The sequence below is a fragment of the Dermacentor silvarum genome, chromosome 2, assembly GCF_013339745.2.
Source record: "Dermacentor silvarum isolate Dsil-2018 chromosome 2, BIME_Dsil_1.4, whole genome shotgun sequence".
NCBI lineage: Eukaryota > Metazoa > Arthropoda > Arachnida > Ixodida > Ixodidae > Dermacentor > Dermacentor silvarum.
This window is the reverse complement of record NC_051155.1, coordinates 27,359,130-27,372,800: the sequence shown is the minus strand read 5'-3', so window position 1 is coordinate 27,372,800 and position 13,671 is coordinate 27,359,130. Positions and strand designations below refer to the sequence as shown.

General features: G+C 46.8%; 2 non-coding genes across 2 annotated transcripts; both read right to left on the bottom strand.

The window, feature by feature from the left end:
• Positions 1 to 5,051: 5,051 nt before the first annotated feature.
• Trnak-cuu (transfer RNA lysine (anticodon CUU)) lies at positions 5,052 to 5,124 on the bottom strand. The gene has a single exon. It is a non-coding gene; the product is annotated as a tRNA-Lys (tRNA).
• Positions 5,125 to 10,570: 5,446 nt separating this feature from the next.
• Positions 10,571 to 10,643, bottom strand: Trnak-cuu (transfer RNA lysine (anticodon CUU)). The gene has a single exon. It is a non-coding gene; the product is annotated as a tRNA-Lys (tRNA).
• Positions 10,644 to 13,671: the final 3,028 nt, after the last annotated feature.

The following is a 13,671-nucleotide window of genomic DNA, read 5'->3' as shown; positions in this document are numbered from 1 at the left end:
TGGACTCCGATACGCCGACGAGGACTTAGCGAGAAACTCTTACGTCGCTATTTCGGACTATATAAGATCATCCGACGTATTGGCGCACTGGACTATGAGGTCGTGCCAGACGGCATTTCGCAATCACAACGGCGCCGCGCACGACCCGAAGTCATCCATGTGGTGCGTCTTAAGCCTTTCTACGCCCGCTGACGAACTTAGGTACTTTGTTACTTTATTTTTTTTTCTTTATTACGCGTGGTTTTGTTTACGCTTTCACATTTGTTTGTAGCATCGGGACGATGCTTTTTAAGGGGAGCGTATTGACACGTATACATGTTTGTCTTTCACCGGTGGCCACTTTCCACCGGCTAACAAATGTTAAACGTTATCGCTCGGCGCAGGACGCGCCTGTATCGGAAGTTTCTAGAACGTTATCGATGATTCTTTCCATTGCCTGTTTTCACCGACGCTTCTGTTATCTGATTGCATGACTGTCGCGAATTGTCTAGAACTTTCTGGAAGACACGCGGGCATCAGGAATTAATCTAGAACCTTGGATGACTCAGGTATAAAAGCCGACGCGTTTCGCCGCTGATCAGATTTTCGACGATCGCTGACTGTGTTCGCCGCTATCGTTGTGCTTTGAGTGTACCTTGATTTTGTGGGCACAGGTTCGCCCAATAAACTACCAGTTTCGTCGTACACAGTTTTACGACTGTTTTCTTCAGCGTCACTACTACGTGACACTATCGACTACTTCTTTAAGATAGCCGCGAATCGTTCCTGGCATATTATTGCTACTAACAATGAGTGCCGGCAAAGCGACTCTTAACCTGAGCTGTAATACCTTTCGGAGAAATGGATTACGCACATCTCGAAAAAACAAAAATCTATTGACAAGCTGTCGTACAAAAGATGCGCCAAGCCCAGGTCCCCTTCCTTCACCCGCCTGAACAGATTTGTTCGGCTACATCTTTCCCAGTTAGAGTCCCAGATAAAAACGGCGAACACTCTGTGCAACCTTTGCACATTTACTCTTGAACAAAACAACGTCTGCATGACGTACCACAACTTCGTAATGAAAAACAAATTACATACAGTTGCCCTTGCGAAAATGGACAGGTTGATACCTTTCCACCTGTCTGCCTTTTCTCTTGTTTCTTTATTTGGTTCGTCCAGTATTCCTCGCTCTGTTTATAGCTGTCCAATTAAGGGAACACCGAGATACTTGGTAGGTGTTTTCACCCAGCTCACATTCGCAAAGTTGTGCGGGGCCGAGGACCACTCTCCGTGCCACAAACCGAGGGACTTACCCCAGTTCAGTTTACTGCCCGTTACATCACAAAACTGTTTCACCACGCGTATTGTTTCCGTTACGCTTTCTCTGTAGTTCACTTTACTGCCCGTTACATCACAAAACTGTTTCACCACGCGTATTGTTTCCGTTACGCTTTCTCTGTTTGTACAACACACGGCGATATCATCGGCATATGCTAGGACCTTGACTTCTGTGGCTGCCAAGCTATAACCGCGTATTTGATCATTCTCAGTTATCGCCAAACACATCGTTTCAATGTAAACTGCAAACAAAAGTGGACTGAGGAGGCAGCCTTGACGCACAGAACGCATGACGTTAATGGGGGCCGGCAATGATTTATTCACAATTAGGAGTGTTGTGCAGTTCTGATACGCCAATGCCACTCCCTCAGTGATGATGGCACCTACATTAACGTGATACAGAATGGCAAACAAAATATCATGAGACACACAGTCAAACGCTTTCTCTAGGTCAAGCTGGAGCACTGCGACGCCATCGTAAGTGATGTCACAGCACTCGAGCATGCACCGCATCGTGTGAATATTCGAAAAAAATTGACCTCCCTTTGATCCCACACGTTTGTTGGTCTGCGACTATTTCTTCGATGACGCTTTGAAGTCTGGCTGCCAAAACCTTCATGAAAATCTTATAGTCGACATTGGTTAAAGATATCGGCCTATAAGATGTCACGAGCCTAAGTTTCTCCGCTTTGTCACTGTTAGGGATGGTATGCGCTTTACCAAAATAAGGCGGCAAAGCTTTGTTCACATACGCTGCGTTAAACAGGTCTGTTAGCAGGGGCGACAGTTCTTTCTTAAAGGCTTTATAAAAACACGCGCTCAGACCGTCAGGTCCGGGTGATTTGCCATTTTTCAAATCATTTATTGCTTTTTCGACTTCGTGTTTCCTTATATTCCCTTCTAATCGGTCCTTCGTCTCGTCACTCAATCGCGGCACGCGACCGAGAAAAACCTTTTTAAACTCATCTACATTGGCTTCTTGAAACGCAAACAGTGACTGGTAATACTCTAAAAACGCTCGGCCTATGCTCTTATTATCGTCGACGAGTGTGCCATTCCACGAGATCTTATCGACATGATTACGTGGACCATGAGCTTTTTCAAGTCCAAGCGACCTTTTGGTGGGCGTCTCCCCCGCTACTAATGCGTTTGCTCTTGCGCGCACAATCGCACCTTGATAGCGTTCTTTGTCCAGCTGTTTGATTTTTTCTTTGATGGTTCGCATATCTTGCTTATACGCCCCTTGCTCTTCGCACTCCAGTGCTATCAGCTGATTAAGTATCTTTCGTAGGTTTCGTTCTTTCATTTCCCTCTCAAACTTTAAGCAGCTCGATCTTTCTATTGCTTTCATTTTTACCTTGTTTGAACCATTCCCATTTCTCTGCTATTGTTTCAGTACATTCATCGCTTACTTCCATAACGGCCTCATGAATTGCGTCTACAAATGGCGCGTCCTTTAGTAGTAAGGCATTCATTTTCCATTGGTCCCAGTTAAAAGATTGACTCTTCTTCATTCCTATGGTACACATCACGAAGCAGCGATCTGAGAACGACACAGGTGCAACAGAATAACTGTGGCACTTTGGAATCATGTCCTGTGACATGTACAAGCGGTCTAACCGCGCATGGCTACTGCCTTGAAATCGCCTATACATCACTTCGCGCTCCCCCTCCAGACACTCACATACATCGTCTAGTTCACTTTCGCTTATCAGCCTAGACAATATATGACTGCTTTTATCGCGGATACCACCATTATTAGAGTGGTCCCGAGCACTCAAAACACAGTTGAAATCTCCCAACAAAAGCATGCACTTTTCACTGCTAATATACTGAAAAATATTCGAAAAAAATAATGCCCGTTCTTCTACACCATTTGGCGCATATATGCATATAACTCGGAATTCAACTTTACAAAAAACAAAATCGCAAATAACAATCCTTCCCGACTGACATGAAAACACACTTTGAACAACCAGGTCTTGTAACTTCTTAACAGGACACATCCAGCGGACGTCCCTACCGCGTGGCTCACGACTGCATAATATCTAGTCGTGAAACGCCGCACCATGCTACCGGTCTCTTCCTCCCCGTCTACCTTGGTCTCCTGGACAGCTAAAACGCCTATGTCGTAGTCAGTGATCAACCGTAGGACTTGACTTTGCCTACGGCTAGCCGCCAAGCCTCGCACGTTTAGTGTGGCTATACTGAGAGACGGGTCAGGTGCCATGCTGTACTAAAGAATGAAGTAGGCCCGGAGCATGGTGCTTACCTTTCACGACTAGCCCTCGGCTAGCCACCTCCGGAGCCGCCCGGCTTCCCGGCGTTGTTGGTGGTCTGCTGCGTCTTGTCCCGAGGCCTTCTCTCGGGCGGAACATTCGGTTTGGGTTTGAAACCAGAACGCCTCCCAAGAGGCGCTTTCGCCGGTGGCACGTCCCCGGTACTGGATGTGGCATTGTCCTTGTCTCCGGCGTCGTCTCGGGGGCGCTTGAAGGTGGCACCGAGACTAGCAGCCCGGTCCCCGTCGTTAGCCCCCTCGCTCTGTTGCATTTCTGATTGGTCGTCATCACTTTCACCTTCACTAGCACATTCCGTTGCAAGGACAGCTTCCGTGTCGACCCGTGCCAGCCCGGTCACTTGCTCAGCAGCTTCGACCACTTTGGCTTCAGCGCCCTCCGGCACTGTCACGGTACTTGTCTGTGCTGGCGGCACTTGGTCTCCGGCTCCCTTAGCGGCGTCTTCAGCCTCGACTACATCCATCAGTTGTTCGGCTGCTACTTCACTCACTGCTGGGCCTGTTGCTGTAGCGTAGGTCTTCACGCAGTCGGCTTGGACGTGCCCGAAACGTCTGCAGCGGGAGCATCGCGGCACCTTACACTCTCGCCGGACGTGCCCAGTACCCTGGCAGCGCAAGCACTGCATGGGCCGAGCGGGAACGACCACCAAAGCGAGCTCTCCGCCGACGCGGACCTGATGTGGAAGGTCCTCCACCTTGACGCCGCTCTTCAGCTTGAGGAGCACGGTCCGTGTGGTAGAGGTCTTGTCCCCCATACCTTGGACACGCCACCTCTCCTAGCTTTCCTCGTCCACGTTGCCGAAGGCCGCGAACGCCGTCCGGACGTCCTCATCGGCAACGCCGTACAGCAGCCAGTGAAGCCGAAGCTTCACCTGCTGGTCCTGTGGGTCGACCATGACGCACCGTCGTCCTTTCACTTGAAGTTCCTTGAGGGCGACCATCCGTTTCGTGGCGGTCGCATCCTTTAGGGCCACCGCCCACACGTGGTTGATCTGGTGCGCCCCTATGCACAGCACCTCCGGCAGCAAGCCCGTCGGCAGCAGGGCGTCCCTAAAATCCTCAAATTTGTAGGGTCTGGTACGCACATCGCCGTGCAAAAACACGGTATTGATCGCCACTCGTCCTTTAGGCAGTTGCGGCAAAATAAACGGGTAATCCTTCTCTTCGTCGTTGGTCCTGTTACCGCGGCCAAAAGTGACCGCTGTCGCTGCCCCTGGAGAGGCCATGATTCTACGACCGTTCAGCTCGGTGGCCGGAAGCAGAATGACCGACTGAGCTAGCCGGGCTCTCGCCTCTTTAGTTCATACACACATTTATAGATTACGCCCGCTGTGCACCGGCTAAACTTTTTTTTACTGTTGCAAAATAAAAAAAAAACGTTTCAAGAAATGTAACCTTTATTTGTGGTAGCCAATTGCGAAGTTGCAAAACAAACCGCCCAACGTGGGGCTCGAACCCACGACCCTGAGATTAAGAGTCTCATGCTCTACCGACTGAGCTAGCCGGGCTTTTTTTTTTGTTTGTTGCCGGTTTGCAACACATTTACAGATATCTAGAAAAACAATGTAAAGAAATTTAAAAGCGCCTGCCACACTTAGGCTGACGCTAGGTATTTAAAAGCACTTGATAGATGCCAGTTCATCTAATACTGAAATCCATTCATTGTCCTCGTTTCTTGCCTTGTACACCTCTCGCATTAGGAGCATGCTCTCTATAAAGTTTTCCCTTGCAGATTGGATTCTAATATGCTCATGGCGTACCGCCATTCGAGTCTTCCATAGATTATGAAGACACAATAACATGAACATATGATGAGGTACTCCATTATCATTAGATGTAGGGAGAAAGCGGATTCCGTACGGCGTAACCGGTAGTTCCTTCTTTAATGTACAGGGTCGTCCACTCTTAGTACGAACACGGCGCAGCGTGGCCGCGCTCCGCGGAGCGCCAGCGCACTCGGCGCGGCGGCGCATCGAAGCTAAGCGGCGCAGGCGCATAGGGAATTAAAGGCGGGGCTTCGTGTCGTCTGCTAAAGCACGGCGTGCTCCGGCGCTTTAGCAGACGACACACGACACGAAGCCCCACCTGCAAGCCCTTGTGCGCATGCGCCGCTTAGCTTCGATGCGCGGCCGCGCCGTGTGCGCTGGCGCTCCGCGGAGCGCGGCCACGCTGCGCCGTGTTCGTACTAAGTGTGGACGACCCTGTACGTTTAAGAATGTCCCACAAGAACACTGCATCGGAGCAGTCCAGAAAAATGTGTTCGATTTTTTTCTGGTTTTCTGCATCTTAAACAGTTTACTGACCATGCTACAAACAGGCCTTTCTCTTCGAGCCATGGCTTAACCGGTAACGTTTCACTGTGAAGATGAAAGAAAAAGGACTTGGCTGACGAGCGCACGGGCATCCGCTTTACCCATTTTAAGACATTTGCTCCACTTTCTATACAAAATTTGGTACTATAAATTGGTAAAGGCAGACATATCTCAACAACATCTTTGTATAGCTTTTTGCGCTTAACACTACTCAAATACTCTAAAGAAAAACGCGCGCACAAAAATTGGTAAGCCTATACAACTTCACGCAGAAAGCCCTTGATAATATTTGTTCTCGCTAGTTGAGTTGACACTATATGATTTGGTAAAACGTCACTCAGACGTTCTTGAAACACAGATAATAGAAAAAAATTTTTTGATCGCGCAAAAACAGAAATCTCGAAACCACTTGCCTCAAGAACAAGTGAGCTAGGCCAAGGCCACCTCGCTTAACTGAGGTGAACAAATTGGCACGGCTCGTACGCTCCCACACAGATCCCCAGATAAAGACGGCAAATTCCCGGTGCATTTTTTGTATGCTCGTTCTAGATGCGCAGAGGGCCTGTAGCACGAACCAAATCTTAGCGACAAGAAAGAGGTTGCATACTGTTGCTCTCGTGAACATGGAAAGGTCCCTTCCACCAAACTTTTTTGTTTTTTCCTTCACTTCTGTGCATCGCTCTTTCCTGTAGTCTTTCGTGTCCCTGAAATGCTGTAGCGGTACACCGAGGTACCTCATTGGCGAAGACGTCCAATGTACACTTTCTATTTCAGAGGGAATGTCTTCCCAAGCCCCGTGCAATAGTCCTACTGATTTTCCCCAAATAATAACACTCCCTGACATTTTACAGAAATTTCTTGCCACGTCGACCGCTTTAGTCTTTATCGCTACAAAACACTCCCACATCATCTGCGTATGCTAGTAGCTTTATTTCACTAGAACCTACCCTATAATCTACGATATCTCTACACGAAAGCTCCTTTAAACAGAAAGACTCCAAGTATAATGCAAAAAGCAACGGCGACAAACAACATCCCTGTCTCACAGATGATTTGAGTTGTATACTTTCTGTTATTGTCTTATTAATTATAATCTTAGAAACTATTCGATCATAGCACATTTTAACACCTTCTGTTAACACAGATCCAACATTCACATGTTCAAGTACAAGAAAAAGGATTTCATGCGCCACCCTATCGAAGGCCTTTTCCAAATCTAACTGTAGTATTACGACCTTCTCTGAAAAGGCATTCCAACACTCGAGGACCGTTCGTGCCACGTGAATGTTAGTCATAATAGACCGTCCTTTTATTCCACACGTCTGATGTGGTCCTACTAACTTCTGTATGACCGACTGCAGTCGCCTCCCGAGAACTTTTGTGTATATTTTGTAGTCCGTATTTGTAAGGCTAATAGGGCGATATGCCCGCACCGAAAGTAAAGTTTGAGGGTCGTCGCTCTTCGGTATTAATACTACATGACTCTCATGAAAGGACGGTAGTAGTACTTGCTTCTCATATGCCTCATTAATTAACTCATGTAAAATTATTGCCATATCCTTTTTAAAAGCCTTATAAAAAGCTGCGCCTAATCCGTCAGGGCCTGGTGATTTATCTACCGCTAACTCATTTATGGCGTGTTCTATTTCAGGTACAGTAATTGGCTGCTCGAGATTCAGCCTTACATCGTCATCCATCTTTGGAAGAAGCTTCAAAAAGTGATTTTCGAGTCCTTCCGCAAGCTCTCGTTCAGTGCCTAACAACTCGCTGTAATGCTCATGAAAAGCCCACTGAATGTATTCGTTCTCTCGAACAATTTCGTTTCGATATGTGATGGCTCTTATCTCGTTTCGTGAAGCCTAGCTCTTGTCGTCCGAAAGCGCTCTTTGTGTCGGATTTTCGCCGCACCATAATCTTTCTGCGCGCGCAACTATAACCGCACCTCGATACTTTTCTTGATCAACGCTTTCTAACTGAACTTTTACTTCTTTTATTCACTTCGCAAAGATACCTGGGCAAGAACTTTCCATAGTTAGGTAGAAGTCAAGTTGGCATTGCAACTCTTTTTCTTTTCTTTTTTCCTCCCGGCGTAATGTGCATGACCTTTCCATTGCCATTAACTTCGTTTCCTGCTTGAAATATTCCCATGCTTCCGCAATACTTTTACAGTCCTTCTCTAAAAGGTTCTGAATGTTATGGTTAACTTTCTTAACGAAAAGTTCGTAATCTAGCAGTTTGGAATTTAACTTCCACAACGCCCAGTTAAATTTTGGTTTTCTAGGTCCCAACGCCAACATAACTAAACAGTGGTCACTGAAACATACAGATTTGACCTCATAGCTGCTACACATTGTAACCAAGTCAGCTGTCATGTATATCCTATCCAATCGTGCATGGCTGGCTCCTTGGAAATGCGTGAACTTAGGAGTCGCGCCATATCCCATGACATAACCCACATCTACCAAATTGCCTTCGCTTATACTCGTGGCTAAAAATTGCGCGCTTGCGTCGTGAACCGTAGGGCTTAGCACTCGGTCCTCAGCATAGCAAACACAGTTGAAGTCTCCCATTAATAAAATGTTGCTTTGACAATTCAATTGACTTTTAAGGCCTTCAAAGAACACCTTGCGCTCATATACTTTGTTAGGTGCGTAAACACATATCGCTGGCCACTTCACCGCTCCATTTACAAGGTCGCACACTATTCGACGGCCATTAACATCACACACAACATTTTCAATAACTATGTTCAGTGCACTCCGAATAAAAAAGGCGCACCCACCAGCTTTACCAAGAGAATGTGATACACACACATAATACCGTGGCCGAAACGCATCTACCATACGCTCCGTTCCTTCTTCACTTTCGACTTTAGTTTCCTGCACGGCGATAATATCAAGATCAGTTTCCATAAACAGTCTGCTTAGCTGGTACTGTTTTCGTTTAAACCCAAGGCCCCTTACATTAATACTACCTACTCGTATCGTGATATCTGTGGGATTCATTATGCTATGAAGAAAAAACGGACCGACGACACTTTTTGCACACAACTAGCTGCACACTCACGTTTGCTGGTACTGCGCAGCGAAAACCATCCTCTGGACTGCCGTCGTTGGATGCCATATCTATGGATTTCCATCGTGCAAATTGTGCCTTGTTGCAGTGGCCCGTTGCCACACCGCCCCAAGCTAGCCCCGCCACCCCCCCCCCCCCCCCCCATCCACTCCGGCAAAAAAGAAAAGTAACACTAGTACACACATTATCACACTATGTCGTCGCCAGCGGTTTCCTGTCGGGTGGCAAGTTCGGTGCCGGCTTCAGCGTCGATCGACGGACATTGGTGGTCTTCAAGGGTGGCTCACCTTGAGCCCCTGGTTCGCCGTCATTGCTTTCCTCAAGGGTCCTTTTCGCTGCCGCACCGCTGGTGTCCATAGGGGTTTCCTTGTCTGTTGGCGTCCTCACTTTCTCTTTACTGCAGTCCATTGTGGCGACCTTAGTCGCTGCGTCCCTGGCCGGCGTTTCCGCGGCTGGCTCTGCTCCTTGCACTTTACCTTCCTTTCCGGCTTTGACGATTTCGGTAGACTCGTCAGGCGTACCCACGCCTTTCACCTTTGTGTTTTGCGTACTGCTGAGACCGCCAGCCGCTTCCTCAGCATCAGCGGCATCCATGACGTGTTCTTCAATGACCTCGTCGATCTTCGCAGGGCCTGCGATGTTCGCATACGTCCGCACAAACTGGCTCTCATCGTGCCCAAAGCGCCGGCAAAGGGCACAACGGCGTACGCGGCACTCCCGCCTTATATGTCCTGTGCGGTTGCACCTCAGGCACAACGGAGCCCTTCCAGAGGCCACCAGAAGTGCCATCATACCGGCCACTCGAAACTGATGTGGCAGATCATCGATGGTCACGCCCGCCTTGAGCTTCAAAGTTACGGTGCGCGTTGCCGACCCTTTGTCCTTGATGCCTTGCACCCGCCAGCGTTGTCTCGCCACGTCAGTGGCTTTTCCTTAAGGGGCGAGAGCCGCACGGACGTCTTCGTCCGGGACATGGTGAAGGAGCCAGAACACCTTCACGCGTACCTCCTGACTTGCAGGGTCCAGCACTAGGCATCTTCTTTCTTTCACCATAATTTCGCCGAACGCCAACATTTTCTTCGTCGCCTCCGAGCTCCTGAAGGTAACCGCCCAAACGTGGTTCATCTGGAACGCCCCCAAGCTAACAACCTCGGGCAGCAGTCCCAGACGAGCCAGCGTGTCCCTGAAATCGTCGGCGCGTAAAGGCCTAGCGGTCACATCCCCGTGAAGGAAAACAGTATTCAAAACGCAGGGTCCTGTTGGCAATTGCGGCAAAACAACTTGGTATTCCTTGTCTTCATCGGCAATAATCCTGTTTCCGCGTCTCGGCTGAGCCGCAAACACCGCTCACCGGAGCAAGACATTCCGCGTCCGTACCGAACGGTAGCCGGAAGTAGAATACTGAGCTAGCCGGGCTCTCGATTCTTTAGCTCATACACACATTTATAGATTACGCCCGCTGCATGTGCACCGGCTAAACTTTTTTACTGTTGCAAAATAAAAAAAAAACGTTTCAAGAAATGTAACCTTTATTTGTGGAAGCCAATTACGAAGTTGCAAAACAAATCGCCCAACGTGGGGCTCGAACCCACGACCCTGAGATTAAGAGTCTCATGCTCAACCGACTGACCTAGCCGGGCTTTTTTTTTTCTTTATTACCTTGTGATCAACATTTCGCAGATACCGCAATTGCTAACAAAATGTACAGGAAAATCCCTAGCCACTCGGCTAGTTCGTGTTTTTTAAAATGGCCTGATTTTGGCCAAATGATCAAAAACAGTAATCCATTTTGGAGGATCATCTAGTGCCTTGTATACATCTCGCATGTAGATAACAGTTCCAATGAAATAATCTCTTGCCGATCTTGGACTCAAATGCACATGTCTGACGTCCATTCTTGTTCGCCAGACACTGCGCGTACACATCACCATGAACATATCACTTGGTAGACCCTCTGGTTCCACGCAAGGTAAGTAACGAATTCCGAAAGCGCTTAAAGGTAGGTCTTTTTTAAAAGTCCTTTGAAGCGCATCCCATAGGAACATCGCGTCATGGCAATCAAGAAAAAGATGTTCAAGTGTTTCCGATTTTCTACATATTAGGCAGTTTACAGACCATGGAACGAAGAGGCCTTTGCTCTGCAGCCATGGTTTTACAGGGAGGGTATCGGTATGCAATTGAAAAAAAAAGGATTTCATTGAGGCTTTCACTGGCATTCGCTTAACACGCTTGAGGACGTCGCGCTCTGAGCCCAGCTGGTACAGCCCGCGGTACACAGGAATTGGCAAAAAAACATCAAGTAAGTCTTTGTACAATCGCTTACGTGTTACAGTCGATAAGTATTCATAGGAAAATCTGGCCCTAAGAATCTGCATAGCCGCTACAACTTCACGTAGGTAGCCAGATAACAACACTGGCCGAAAAAAATACGTTGATACAACGTAGTCTGGCAAGACATCTCGTAATCACACTTGGATTACAGTTCGAAGAAATACGTCAGCTTGATCACGCAAGAAGAAAAACCTCGTCACAATATGCTTAAAAAACAGGTGCGATAGCCCCAAGCCCCCATTTTGAACTTTATGAAAAAGGTTGCAACGAATCATGCACTCCCAAGTCGACCCCCAGATAAAGACCGCAAACACTCTGTGCAGTTTTTGTACAGAAACCCTAGTCATGCTTAACACCTGGAGCATATAGTACACCTTAGCTATCAAAAACACATTACAAACGGCTGCTCTTGAAAACATAGAAAAATTATGACCCCCCCATTTTTCTGTTTGTAGTTTAACTCTTCTTGCTTCATCTGCCCGAATGTCTTTGCTGTCCTTATAGTGTTTCAGTTGAACTCCTAGATAGCTATCGGGAGTTGTGCTCCATTTTATGTGGCACATCATGTCTGGAGCACTCTCCCAGCTGCCATGCCAGAACCCAAGACGTTTATTCCAACTTATCATGCTTCCTGATGCTCTACAAACATTGTTAGCCTCTTCGACAACTTCGTACACGCTTTCTTCATTTGCGCAAAATGCAGCTATATCATCCGCATAAGCCAGGATTTTAACTTCACTGTTGAAGAAAGTGTAGCCTCGAATACTCACATTTGCAAGTACTTTTAAACAAAAGGGTTCCAGGTAAAGATTAAAGAGGAGGGATGACAAACAACAGCCTTGTTTTACAGATGTTTCAACGCGAATCATTTCACTTAGTTTCTTATGGATGACAAGTCTCGCTGTACATTTATCATAGACCATTTTCACTCCATCTAGAATTACAGATCCTACATTGACGTGCTTCAGGATGAGGAACAGAATTTCATGCACAACTCTATCAAAAGTCTTGTTCAAATCCAGTTGAACCATTGCAACTCGATCCTGCATAGCGTCGCAACATTCGAGAACCGTTCTTGCTACGTGAATATTTGTAAGAATTGTTCTTTCTTTAATTCCGCAAGTCTGATGTGGACCTACAAGGCACTTGATAACACTTTGAAAACGGCGAGCCAAAACTTCCGTAAAGATCTTGTAATCAGTATTCTTTAAGCTTATTGGTCGGTATGCTTCCACAGAAAGCACTTTCACCGGGTCATTAGTTTTTGGAATCAGGATCACATGGGATGTTCGAAAGGACGTTGGTGTTAGTTTTTCTTCGTAGCATTCTTCTATAACTCGATGTAGGGACTCTGCCATGTCCCTTTTGAAGAACTTGTACACGGCTGCACCGAGACCATCTGGACCAGGAGATTTGCCAGAACTGAGATCGTCTATCGCCTGCTCAACTTCCGCGACTGTTATTGGCCTTTCCAGTGAATGTTTTTGTTTCGTCAGAAAGCTTAGGCATAAGTGGCAGAAATTCGCTTAGAAATAGTTAGGTATCGCATGTTTTATGACTAAATAATCTTCTACAATATTCAACAAAGGCAAGCTGTATCAGTTCACCATCTTGAGTAACGTCATTGCGATAACTGATTTCGTTAATTTCTTTTGATACTGCATGTTTCTTTTCGTCGCATAGCGCGCGTTTGGTGGGCGTTTCGCCCAACCAAAGCCGCTCGGACCTCGCCCTTATCACTGCGCCACGATACTTTTCTGCTTCTATGGTCTCGAGCTTCGCCTTTACTTCTTTTATTTCTTTCGAGAACCAGCCCAGGCTTAGAATTTTCTACGCTAACCATGTAATCTAACTCGCTGTGCAGCTCTTTTTCTTGCTGCCTTTCTTTCTGCCTTAAAACACTTGCTCTTTCCAATGCGGTGACCTTGAAGTCGCATTTAAACTGTTGCCACACCAGCATAAAGTTGCATGTTTGATTCAATCGCATGCTATCTATATATTCCTTGATCTTTGCAACGAAAAAGTCGTAATGTAGTAATTTGTTGTTGAATTTCCACAATGCCCAGTTAAACTTTGACACTTTTTTCTTTGTACCAATGGTAAGTATGACTAATGAGTGATCACTAAAGCTAACATGCTGTGTATCATAATGGGAACATAAAGACACGAACTCAAAAGGGACATAAATTTGGTCTAATCTGGCATGAGATAAATTTTGAAAGTGGGTGTATTTTACTTGGTCTTCATGCGTCAGTACTAAAGCTATATCTTCGAGTTCATTATCCTCAATCATTTGATGCAATAATTCTGCACTTTTATCGCTATAAGTTTTACTAT